Consider the following 13,180-nt stretch of genomic DNA (forward strand, 5'->3'; position numbering starts at 1 on the left):
ACTGGTTCTATATTATGTTTCTTCCACCCCCTGCATGTACTGAATATTTCACCATACTTCTGGTATAGGTTCACAGGTAACTGATCCACAGTTGATTTAACAATACGAGTTTGCAGCAAAATCCACTGCACATGCCTTTACTGCCTCCTGACACACACACTGATTGGCTGAGCAGGCCGTCTGGATGCAAGGAGCCCCTGAAGCAAGCCAAAGCGTGGACCGGTAATTAGACATTAGAGTGAATATGATTCGATCGAGATGGTATTCAATCGAATATTGCGGTATTCGATCGAATATTGCGGTATTCGAAAGATTTGAATTCAATCGAGTAGTGTGACGAATATGCAGGAAACATTCAAAAGCCCCCCCATCACACTTGGTGCTTTTTTAAATCCAATCGTCATGCAGGGAGGCCGTGAGGGACCCTGGGAGTACGCATGCAGTGCCAAAACGGCGTCTACCCTCATTAGATGGCTGGACCACACAACCTCAAATATTTAATAATTGACTTCCGCCTCTTAACCACAGGTGCACTTTCAACCTAGCCAGGGAGAGATCTTCGAGCAAGGAGAGATAGGTTTTAATAGCGTTTTGGTTAGGGAGGATTACTACTGAACCCAAAAGTCCTTTTCAGGGCTAAGATCCAGCGAAAAAGGTCATCTTTGAATCCAAAGCACTTCTCAGTGCTAAGATATAGATGACATAACAGCATCAGCAGCAGCAGCTGTGTTCATTCCAGTACCCTGTGTGTACAAGTGACTTATAGTGTCCCTGGTTTAGCCCACTGAGGGCACGTAAACGTTATACATATTGTGCCAGTTACCCAGTAAAAGGCAAGTGATACCTATTGTGCTAGTTGCCCAGTAAAAGGCAAGTGATACCTATTGTGCCAGTTGCTCAGTAAAAGGCAAGTGATTCCTATTGTGCCAGTTGCCCAGTAAAAGGCAAGTGATACCTATTGTGCCAGTTGCCCAGTAAAAGGCACGTGATACCTATAGTGCCAGTTGCCTAATCTCTGCTCTGCTGCAGCCTAGCGTTCGTACAGCGTAATGCGTGATATGCGCAAATAACATGAAGCTCTATTGACGCATACTAGAATCATGAATGTAACGCTGCGCACGAAATACGAAGGCAATGTGTAAACATTCGTAAAGTGTTTGCAAATATTTTTCCTTTGCAACTGCAGAGAGTGGCATTATACTGCGATTTGGGGGTGTTGGGTGCACCCAGGCATGCTCCCCCTGATGTCACAGTGTCATTCCGGAGGTGTTGGCATAGTTTAGGGAGGTTTCATTGGGGACTTGGTGACCTCCAAGTGGTCGAATTTGGATTTCCAAGTACCTCATTTTATTTTCCCATAGACTATAATGGGATTGAATATTCATCTGAATAGTTGAATATCGGTGCCTATTCGATTCGAATTCTCGAAAGTCGAATATTTCACTACTCGCTCATCTCTACCGGTAATGTATACACACTTACAGCGGGATGAAAATTCTGCTGCGAGTATGTAATCCTATTTAGAATGACAGTTAAGGGATCCACAGCCTATTTCGCTGCAAACTCACAACCTGAAATCAGCTGCGGTTCAGTTACATGTAAACCCAACCTCACAGAGGAAACTCCATCAATTTTTTTATTAGAATACTCTTTTATTCCCTGTCAATTCCTCATGAAAAATTCTCATTAAATCCCTATAAGTACCTTATGATTTCCACCGAAGATCCCTGTCTATTTCTCATCCAAGCAGATTAAGAGCAGAATTTCAAAGTGTAAGAGCATACATACATACACACATACATACAGACATACTTATTAATTTTTTCATTAAAACTAAAATACATGGATTGCAGGCAGATTTCAGACAAATTTTCAGAAGGAATCATGTGAAAATCTGGTTGGAATGTGCCTTAACCCCTCCAATGTGATCGCAAAGCCCCAATGGTAGCCTCAGTCTTCCAGGGTCCTGGCTATGGAGGCCGGTGGGGAATAGGAGGGAGGTAGGCACGCGGCCGCTGTCATTGCACGGCCGTGAGCTCTGCCCCCTCCTCTCTCTCCCCGCCGATGTTATAGGCTTCTAAAAGCAGCAGGGGACAGAGGGGATAGGGCAAAGCTAGGGACTTCAGCTTATGGGATCATTATGATCCCATAACCTGAAGTCCCAAAACGACCTGATCATTGAGGCATTAATGACCCACAGACGTAAAAGGGTTAAATTATTCTGTGTGAAAAAATGTGACAGTTGATGGGAGAGAAAGTGGAGACCGGAGGCTTAAATTGAGTTGGTGACTCAACTTATTTATTATGTTTATTTCTGTGTTTAAATAAACATGGTACTTTTTCTTCTCTAGTGGAATACAAATGCTCTCAATAACATGTAAACATAGATCAAATGGGTTTATTAACCCTTTCACAACCTGGGATCATTGATGCCTCAATGCCCAGGTCGTGATTTTACATCAGCTTATGGGATCATAAAGATCCCATAAGCTGATGTCCCCTAGCTCTGCCGCCTCTCTGATGTCCCCTGCCGCTGTTACTATCTTATAACAGAGGCAAGGGAGAGAGGGGAGGCGGCAGAGCTGACAGACGCGCGCCCGACACACGTTCCGTCCTCCCTCTTGTCCCCCGCTGGCCTCCGTAGATAGACTCTTTGACTCCCATCGGGGCTCTGCAATCAGTTCGCAGAGCCCCAATGGACACCGGAGAGACAGTTCTCCCTCAGTAGAGGGAGAATTGTCTCTCCGGAGCCCTATAGATACTGCGGTCGTGCTGACCGCAGTATCTAAAGGGATAACTCTGATAGCCTCGGATCTAAAGGGATATCACTGATAGCCTGGACCTGCCGCGGATGACACAGGCGCAGCTCCTACTCCTGTGTCAACCTTTGTATAAATTCACGTCACTGCAGCACCCGACATAGGCTGCAGCGATGTGAATTTGTGCAGTGGCGGGAGGGGGTTAAAGTACAAATATTTACAGAGGCTCATTAGTGCACAAATTACAATGTCTTATTTACATGTAATTGAGTGGTACATGCAGTACTGGCAATAAATGTAGCATTTGAATTCTGAAGTTCTTGCCTCTTCTAAGTGATTTTTTTTTTTACTCAAAGTAGCATCTACCTCAGTTATATACCATTTTTTTTATCCTTAGAAAGATGACTTTACTGGAATGAAGAACAGCATTGATCTTGTTTCATATTAGGACAAGACTTATGTAGTATCTATCCAGATGCTGGTCAAAGAACAGGGATCTGCACTTGCTGAATTAGATTTATCTCAATGATAATAAGATTCTCTTTATTACCCATAGCAACCAATCAGAGCTTAGCTTTCATTTCTCACATTGTTCTGATAAAATGAAAAATGAGGTCTAATTTGTTTTTATGGGCAGCAAAGACAATTTACCATAAGACAGCGTGACAAATGTTTTCCACTGTTTTTTCAGAATGGAGGTCCCATGCCCAGCTGTTTCCTAGACTTCAGTAGAAATTAATGGACAAAGCCATGCATATATACAGTATGACCACCTCTTTGTCGTTTAATAAATACAGTGATCCCTCAACTTACAATGGCCTCAAGATACAATATTTTCAATATTACTTTCTGGACCATCGTAACTTGAGACTCAACATACAATGCAACAGACAGTCCAGATCTGCGAAACATCACAGTGATGTAGTGGCTGGATACTATATTTAGAGTGTACAGTGGTCCCTCAACATACAATATTAATTGGTTCCAGGACGACCATTGTATGTTGAGACCAAAATCCTATGGAAAACTTGGTAATTGGTTCTAAATCCCCCAAAATGAAAAAAGCTGCAAGAGACTCTAAATTACTTTCTCAGACCTCAAACTAAAAACTTTTGCCATCAGTGTACTGCATCAGTAGACTTTCTACAAAGTTTTTTTTTTTTTGCCCATTTCAATATCTTTGAAACCATTTATATCACGTTTTAAAGATCTGCCATTCAGTTTTGAATGGTAAAACCAAGAGTTCCAACACTCGAGTACCAGTTTTTCATTTTCAACTCTGGACAGTGCCTATTGGGTCACCTATAGCCAAACTACTGATTTAAGAAACCTACATTCCTCGATGGTTCACATGGAATACCATTGAATACAGCTGTGGTTGCACCAGTAGTCTGCAGTTTGCTCCTTTGCAAGCCTTATACAAATGTCCTTGTGGTGTGTAGCTAAAACTTGAGACTTGACACCATCGGAATGTATATAAATTTACAATACCAGTATTCTCCAGGCAGAGCAATGAGTAGGCAAGGTTCCTGAGATGTATGAGCTGCAATGGCAGGCAGAAAACTGCAGGGAAACACAGTCAAAATAACATAGGACAACTCTCCATACTTCCAGACTCCTCTTTTCAAATGTTTTTGATTCTGTTCCTATAAGCACAATATATTATAGTGGATACTCCCCCACAATTGCTGTGACCACAAAGTGGAGACAGAGGCATTAGGGCTGAGTACCAGACTCTCTCAAGTCTTCATGATGTCAGCCCCTCTGAACATCTGCCTAAGGGCCTTATTACATAATCTTCCAAATCAGTCTGATTTGGCAGATCATTGCTCCATGTAATAAAGACAATAATCAGCTGATGATCATGTCATTTGGTCCTGATCTAAAATTATCAGCTACTACAGTTAATAGTGATGTACTGCCAATGGCTTACTATTGTGCAAAAAAATTATAAAGTTATACATACTGCTGCACTCCCAAAGGTCCTGCTACCTTCGGCCCTTTCCCCACTGTGTCTGCTTTAACATGCTCCCATCACTGCCTGAAATGACAGACCGCTCAGCCAATCACTGGCCAAGGCACTGTCCAGATTATTGACTCAGCGGTCTGTCACTTCAGACACTGCCAAAAGCGGTCAGAAACTAGTGGGACATCAGGGAGCAAGGAAAGGTATGTATACCTTTAATTGGGCTCAGTAAACAAGCAATGATCTAGCAGATCAGCGCCAATTTAAAGTTATAAGGCCATATAATACAGCCACAAACACTTCTGGTCTGCTAGGCAGCCTTAGCATATGTTTAGCAAATATAGCCATTTTACCAAATGTAGCCATTGTGGTAAACAAAAGTAGACTAGTCTTTTGTGTCTCAAATCAAATGTATAGGCTCATGAAACAGACCATTTGTAGTCAGCATTAGACAACATTTGATTTCTTCCAGTGCAGTGTATCCTGTAAAGACATAGGGGAATATTTATCAAAGTGTGCCCCAGGCATATGCCACGGAAAAGGGGCAGATTTTGCCTTTTCGTGGCATATGCCAGACATATCTCCCACTCGCCTGATTTATAATGATTTATTCACAGGTGTCAATAATAGCGCAGCATGCGTCTGTTAGTAAATAAGTCCTGGAAACTGGGGGTGGGGTTTTATTTAAGACTGGCATACGCAAATCTTGATAATTGTCCCCAATAGTAAAACAACAGCACTCCACTGAAGAGTGTAGTTTTGCTAAGTTTAGTAGAGAATTAAAGGAGAAGTCCCACAGAAGTAGAAAAACTGCAGACAGGCTGGTGGGGACTGCTCCAGGGATTCCCACCAGCCAGTGATTTGCAGCTCTGCTAGCTGCAACATCACGTCCCCGGCTGAGTGACTGCCCGCCCAGCCAATCAGTGACTGTGATGGGACACCACCCCAATCACTGTCTAGTTGAGCGGGAAATCGCTTAGCGGGGCAGTGATGTCTCAGCTGGAGAAGCTGGGTGCATGACTTGATTTTCAGCTTAAATTCACAGCCGATTCATGTGAATGGGACCAAGGAGTGGCGCATCGAATGCAGAGGACAGGTGAATTTGGTTGTTTAATATTTTCCTACCCCCACTAGCCTGCCTGCAGGTCTTGTACTTCTGTGGGACTTCTCTTTTAATATATAATAAGTGAGTTTACCCTGTGCAACCCTTATGCAAAGTTCATGAGGTGAGGTAAGGTGAAAACTTTAACTCTTTCCTCCTTACAATGAAAGCATTTTGGCAAATATACATGTCATCTTTTACATAGGGTATGTTAAGAAACTGCTGCCAAGTTCTCTACGATACTTCGGGAAATGTACCTATTCAGCATGTAGATTAGGCATCCAAAAGGAATCACTCTTGGAAGTTTTTACACACCTTTTACTTTGAAGGTGAGAGCATCTTTCTATGATAATATCTTAACAAAACAGATGACTTGTAATGCAACATTAAACTGAACCTTGAGAATGAGAAGGTGATTCACTATTGTTTATTCCCAATATCAATCAGAGTGTTGTGTTATCTAGTGAATCTTTCCATGCTAGAATGCATAAAAATGATAAAGGTGGCTATCACAGCAGTCTTAAGGTAATGCTTCCCACAGTCTTACACTGCACTTCTGAGAGCAATGTGACATTTACAATTAATTTGTTCCCATTTTTTTCACACTTTTCAGGTTATTTTTGAAACACTAAATTGATAAAAAGTGCTGCTTTCTACAAAATGTCTTAATATAAGGGCAAATAAGTTTCCGATTCATCCATCTGAACAATCGGGGAAATGAACAAAACAGTTTTCATTTTCAGTAGGAAATTTGGCATATACAATATCATACTGTGATTGATTTTTTTTATCCTAACATAAAAAATACATATAAGATATATAAAATGATATGAGCTCGAAATTGAAAAAGTGATTTCTGTATTTATTTATGTGCTTTTAACTTTCTTTTTATTCTATCTTTGGAATTGCATAAAAATAAACTTCCCAGTAAAGTAATTATTGGTATTCAGTAAAGAAAAAAAAAAAAAAAAAAGTGTTAGCAAATGCATAAGTAAAAGCTGAGCTTTGCAGGGCAACTTCCCGCCATCCCTTTTATACTTGTGGCAGAAGCTAAAGCAGTAGAGGTGGTATATAAAAGTGATATGAATTAAAATACCCACTATTCATTTAAAGTGGATCTACCATGAGGATATGTTGGCCCATTTAATGACATCATAATGTAACAGCTCCAATGAGCTATTATACTAAACCAAAGATATATTGAGCGGTTTGGATGGAAGCCTAGAAGTAAGAATAATAAGTGGACTTATAGTTATGAGTCTGCTGTACTCATAAACCCAATGCTCCCCTCACCTACTACCACCCCTTTCACCAATGATTGATGGCTGGTAATACACATCTGACACACTAGTCCATCTGTATGTGGTGATTTGGCAGGTGAACATTCTGGAAACAATAGAAGCAAACACAATAAAAAAAAAGAGGCAAAGTATATTCTTTCAAAGTTATTTTTTATAGAAATTAATAAAAGTACAGTGGTACCTCGGTTTTCAAACTGCTTGGTTCTCAAACTTCTGGGAACTCAAACTGTATTTTCAAGGAAAGTTTGCTTTGGTTCTCAAACTCTTGCTTTGGTTCTCAAACACTTTTCAGGCACCCAGTCTTAAAGTACTCAGTATCTGAAGGTTTTTGCGAGTGTGGATAGTGGGTTATACCTGGTGAGTTTAGCACTGGTGAGGTTTCACATACAGTACAGTACTGTATAAGACTGCTGGAGTGCATATACAGTACAGTAGTAGTACAGCCAGTGCACCACCATCTCTTATCCATAAGGACGGGAGTGCACTGTCCCGGTTTCAGTTTTGTGCAGTTCTGAAGAAATGTGTTAGTGCGGCGGGCCTTAATCCCGTAAATTACGGGTCACATTCTTTTCGAATTGGGGCAGCTTCGGACGCGGCTGCTAAAGGTTTGGGAGAGGAACAGATAAAAAAGATTGGTAGATGGAAGTCGAAAGCTTTTAGAAGTTACGTACGAAACATTCTACAGTAATGTTTTTCAGGTGTATTTTTATGGTGTACTGCCACTGTTTCGGTTTGGTCTTTTTCAGGACAGAAGGCCGTATGGATCCTTGGGCACTCCTATGTGCATTGGGCGGCAAGACGGGCTGCGAGACGTCCATATGGTCTACAACTTGGTTTGCCGTGGGAAAAGGTCATGGTTAAGTGGTTTGGAAGAAGAGGCCTGCGTGTGGAGGGGCTTCATAAGTTGGTGAGCGAAGTTGCATGGGGGCATCCTCGGGCTCCGGACATCATCGTGGTTCATGTTGGAGGCAACGATATGGGCACGTTAAAGCTGTTGCAGCTGGTTGCCGACATGGAAGCGGAGATAAAGGTTTGGCTGGCAAGGTGGCCAGCGGTGAAGGTGGTGTGGTCTTCCATTATCCAGAGGAGGAAATGGAGGCACGCCGAGTCATGGATGGCAGTTGAGAGAGCCCGGAAAAAGGTCAACAAGAAATTGAAACGGTTTGTGGATGGACTTGGTGGTGCCACTATTGGATACGATGGTTGGCTGGAGCACAAGTGTGTGGGTCTGTACCACACAGACAATGAACACTTGGTGTGGGCATCTTTAACAATTTGTTGCAGGAAACGCTGGAGGAGCAGCTGAGGTAAAAGACGGGAATCGGTTTGGTGGCGGAAAAGTAGGGCTGGTGTCGCGGGGGGGGCCCTACTTTTTGGTGGCAGAAATCACAATCCTTTCAGCCCAGGTTTGCACTTTAGGTTAGGGGCCTCATTGACAGGGACAGTTCTACTATACGGTAGCGCTGCTGCCAATGGGGGAGGGCCGGTCTGGTATGGGCTACCCTCAGTTGATAGGGACTTTAGTTTGTTGGCTGAAGGGTCGTGATTTGCGTCGGGCCTCCCCGTTGGTGTTTGTTACAATGTTTAATAAAGCGCAGCGTATGCTGCAATTTCCGCCAAAAATATGTTTTATTGTGTTTTGTTGGAGTAAGCGGGAGTGGGGTTAGCAGGTTCCCCCCTTAAGTGTGACGAGTGGGGGATAAAAGGGGCCTCCCGACGAGGAGCCATAAGGGGGGTCTCTGCGGTCACGACAGTTAGTGGGGGTTCTTAGTGGGGTAGTAGTTCGTGCCCAATTGTAATAGTGGTGGTAGGTGGTTGCATGCTAGTCAAGATGGCCCACGTCAGAGGGTGGGGGAGGGGGGAACAGGTATGGCCTTTGTGTAGATACAAAGGGGTCATTAGTATGCGGAGGGAATACCTGGGGGAGGTAGAGAGCTGAGCTAGGTGTTAAAGGGGGTGGGGTTTAGAGTATAAAAGGACAGGTAGTTTGACCAGGGACACAGCACTTTTCAAGATCCCACCCTCCCACCCTGTGTTGTTGGATTCATTGTATTTGATGTTATTTATTGTATTTATGGTATTTGTTTGCTGGACCGAATTTACTAGTTGTAAGGCGGAAATCACGATCCTTTCAGCCCAGGTTTGCACTTTAGGTTAGGGGCCTCATTGACAGGGACAGTTCTACTATACGGTAGCGCTGCTGCCAATGGGGGAGGGCCGGTCTGGTACGGGCTACCCTTAGTCGATAGGGACTTTAGTTTGTTGGCTGAAGGGTCGTGATTTGCGTCGGGCCTCCCCGTTGGTGTTTGTTACAATGTTTAATAAAGCGCAGCGTATGCTGCAATTTCCGCCAAAAATATGTTTTATTGTGTTTTGTTGGGGTATGCGGGAGTGGGGTTAGCAGGTTCCCCCCTTATGAGTTTAGCACTGGTGAGGTTTCACATACAGTACAGTACTGTATAAGACTGCTGGAGTGCATATACAGCACAGTAGTAGTACAGTCAGTGCACCACCATCTCTTATCCATTCCAGTGCTGGGATGGGGGGGACTCTATATAGTAAAGGATGTTTGGGAAGTTAGTGACTACTGTACTATAATTGCTGGTTTTGTTTAATGTTTCTTGTATTTAATGTACTGTGCAGTATAGTGCTGTTCTGTAATGTACTGTAGAGATTAAACTGGGCACTTTTCAATGTAATATTTGGTTACTTTAGGTGATTATTGGTTGTGCTGGAATCAATTAAACACATTTACATTATTTCCTATGAAAAGACACTGCTCAGTTCTCAAACTGCCTTCCGGAACCAATTAAGTTTGAGAACCGAGGTACCACTGTAGATCTTTTATCTAATTATTCATTACTATGTTGCCCTATTGGGGGTAATCTTATTCTGTTCTTTTTCTAATCCAAACAAAACAAAAGAAAATGTGTTGTTTAGTACCGAGAAACAAATACAAAAAACTCATAGTTCATAAAAGGCAATATTATATTCTTATTATTATGGTTACAATATTAGTGGTTCTGTTATAGGACTGTAGAAGTGGAAGCATTATATGCTTATTTTGTCTGTACCTGTGCTTGTAATTTTAAAGTTTCAAAGCCCTGCTTTTCCTGTCAAATAAAAATGAGCAGAGTTTGCTGAGAACTATTTTTTTTTGTTTTGATAATCAATTAAAACGGACCCAAATTCCTGTTCACCAACAAGGTATGGCCATGTAGGATGTCCCTCAAAAAGCACCAACCTTCCACCCTGTCAAACTCCTGTACAACTACTTTCCTCATGCTACGCCCAGGTGTGAATGCTCCAGACATCTTCCCACGTGCTAATCCTGTTGGTTCCTTTTCTGGTACCATCTCCCATTAAACAAGGGTGGACTTAGGGGTGGTAATGCTGAAGCAGTTGTTGATAGGCCTCTAAGGATTCTTTCAGGGTGCTCAAGAAAGTATAGCAGCCTTTGTGGGACATTGAGGTAATTCATACCGACTTTGTGGAACTGCTGCACGCTCAGGACAGCCGCACAGTGGGACTTTTGCATGTTCAAAAACGCTGTAAGGCCTCAGTGGGACTGCTGTACTCTGGTTCCATGGAGCTTCATTTACATTAGTGTCTGTGCCTACCTTTCCTTTTTGACTCCCAGTATAATGACAGTGATGAATTGTGTGGAACTGCCCCTAAATGGACTCAATAGCCTCCCAGTAATTCTCCTCCTCAGGCCACCCCTTAAGGACTTGTGAATGGCTGTACTATGGATAAGCACCTCACTCACGAGCACTTACACAAATCTGCCAATGTGCCGCCATACTTTCCTCTACTCTTGTTTGACTTTCCTCTAGGGACGGAAATACAGGGGAAGTGGTGTTTATTAGGATTTTCTTGCACTGGTTTTAACGCATTTTTTGTGGAGGGGTTATGCCACAAGATTGTACACAGAAACACTCAAAACAACCACTTTATCCGTAGAGAGTTTTCGTGCAGTTTATTTAGGTATAAGTTCAGATGAATTTTACATCGAAATTTCATGAACCAGCCGAACTGAACTTTTGAAAAGTTGTCTCATCTTTAATTGAAATAGATTTTTTTTTATATCGGATATTCTCAAATTTCAACTGGAGACTTTTTTGTTTTGTAAAATTTTGAATGAGTTTTTAATTTAGAGATCTCAATCCAATAAATGAAACTTACCTAAACACAAATGATAAAAATGAATGACATAGAATAGTATTAGTAGTAATCACAATGATAATTAGTACATACCTAAAAATATAGAGATATTTTCCTATTGTGAGATAATAAAGATAATGATGTGTCTACAACATGGGTGCTAACCTAGTTTTACTTTTTGTTCACAGCATACTCCCCCACAAATACCAAGACATGTTTCAATGTAGAAAATTACATTCTGTATAAGCTACTTAAGGGAGGTCATTGTCTTTCTGTGGAAAACTAATGTGTTATGCTTACATAAAATTATACAGAATAGGGTTCGCTTGCTGTGAGCAGAAAAACAGAAATAACTGGAAGAAGTTCCACACAAAACATGTTTATTGCACAACTCCAACTTTTCCAAAGACACTTTACTGATCTACCAACCCAATACATGCCATTGGGGAGTCCTACTATATTTACAAATAATTCAAGAGAAGCACAACTGCAATTTAAATATCAATCGTGTATTCACAAGGCAGATGATTGGAACCAAAACCTAGGTGCTACACTGTTGGATGAATATACAGGGGGAGATTTATGAAAGGGTGTAAATTAGGGATGGTCCGAACCTGCCTAGGTTCGGGTTCGCATGAACCCGAACGCTCAGCAGCAGATTCCCGCTGTCTGCCCGCTCCGTGGAGCGGGTGGATACAGCGGGAGTAACGCCTGGAAAACTGGGATACAGCCTATGTCCGTGGCTGTATCCCAGTTTTCCAGGCGGTCCTCCCGCTGGATCCGCGGGAATAATTACAGCGGGAATAATTACCGAGGGTTCAGGTTCGTACGAACCCGAACCGAACTCGGTTCGGACCATCCCTAGTGTAAATATACACCTGATGTAAACTGCCCACAGCAACCAATCACAGCTCCTCTTATATTTTACCAAAGCTGAAAGCTGAGCTGTGATTGGTTGCTGCGGGCAGTTTACACCAGGTGTATATTTACACCCTTTCATAAATCTCCCCTACACTGTACAGTTTTCTGAAGAGTAGGAATGCTGCTTCTCTTGAACTTTTTGTTGGCCATGCTATTACAAGTGTTGAGTCTCATTCAGCACAACACTAATAGGCTATGTCCACACAATGTTTTTTTCTCTTAGTAGAAAATGACATACGCCATTTTAAGTTCAAAATGACGCCTGCCATTTTGCTATTTGGCTGCCCATCAATGCAATGATGGTTGTTTGTACATTATTCTAGACTGGGCGGACTAATTTCCCTTTGGGTGTGTCTTTAATTGAAAGGCCTTTAAATGTAATAGTAAAATGGTGAAAAAAAGAAAAACTGTGTGTGAATAACTAAAATAATAACGTCCCTTGTTTGCGATAGATGTTCTAAAATAATGGTCATGATCATTATTTTGACGTCCATGCAGCCAACGCCTGTCATTTTATACTCTGTGTGCATTGGCAGCCGTCATTCCATTGCAGTCAATTACATTGTGGCAATAACAGATGTCTTTTTTAAATAGAAAGCGGAGGTCTTTTCTCTTTTTTTGACGTGTGGACATAGCCAGACTGGACTAATGCTGTATTTTCTTTCTTCACTATTCACATATTGCAGTAGAATCTATGTTTTTGTTTTCCATGTAAGTAAACTTGCTTTTAGTGTCACTTAACTCTAAAGGTTATAACATCAGAATGTGATGTTTATGCAATTAATATTAATATACATGTCAAAGGAAAATTTCCATTGATGGGCAACATTCATTTATAACAACTACAAGAAGGTTTCTGTGGTATTCCAACATTACTCTACATTACTGTTTGATTTATTTATGCACAGAGATTACAGTTTTCCATGTTGTTATAAAACTATCTTGTTTCACATCTTAAAGATTTATT

This window comes from Dendropsophus ebraccatus, chromosome 10 (assembly GCF_027789765.1).
Source record: "Dendropsophus ebraccatus isolate aDenEbr1 chromosome 10, aDenEbr1.pat, whole genome shotgun sequence".
In the NCBI taxonomy this organism is placed as follows: domain Eukaryota; kingdom Metazoa; phylum Chordata; class Amphibia; order Anura; family Hylidae; genus Dendropsophus; species Dendropsophus ebraccatus.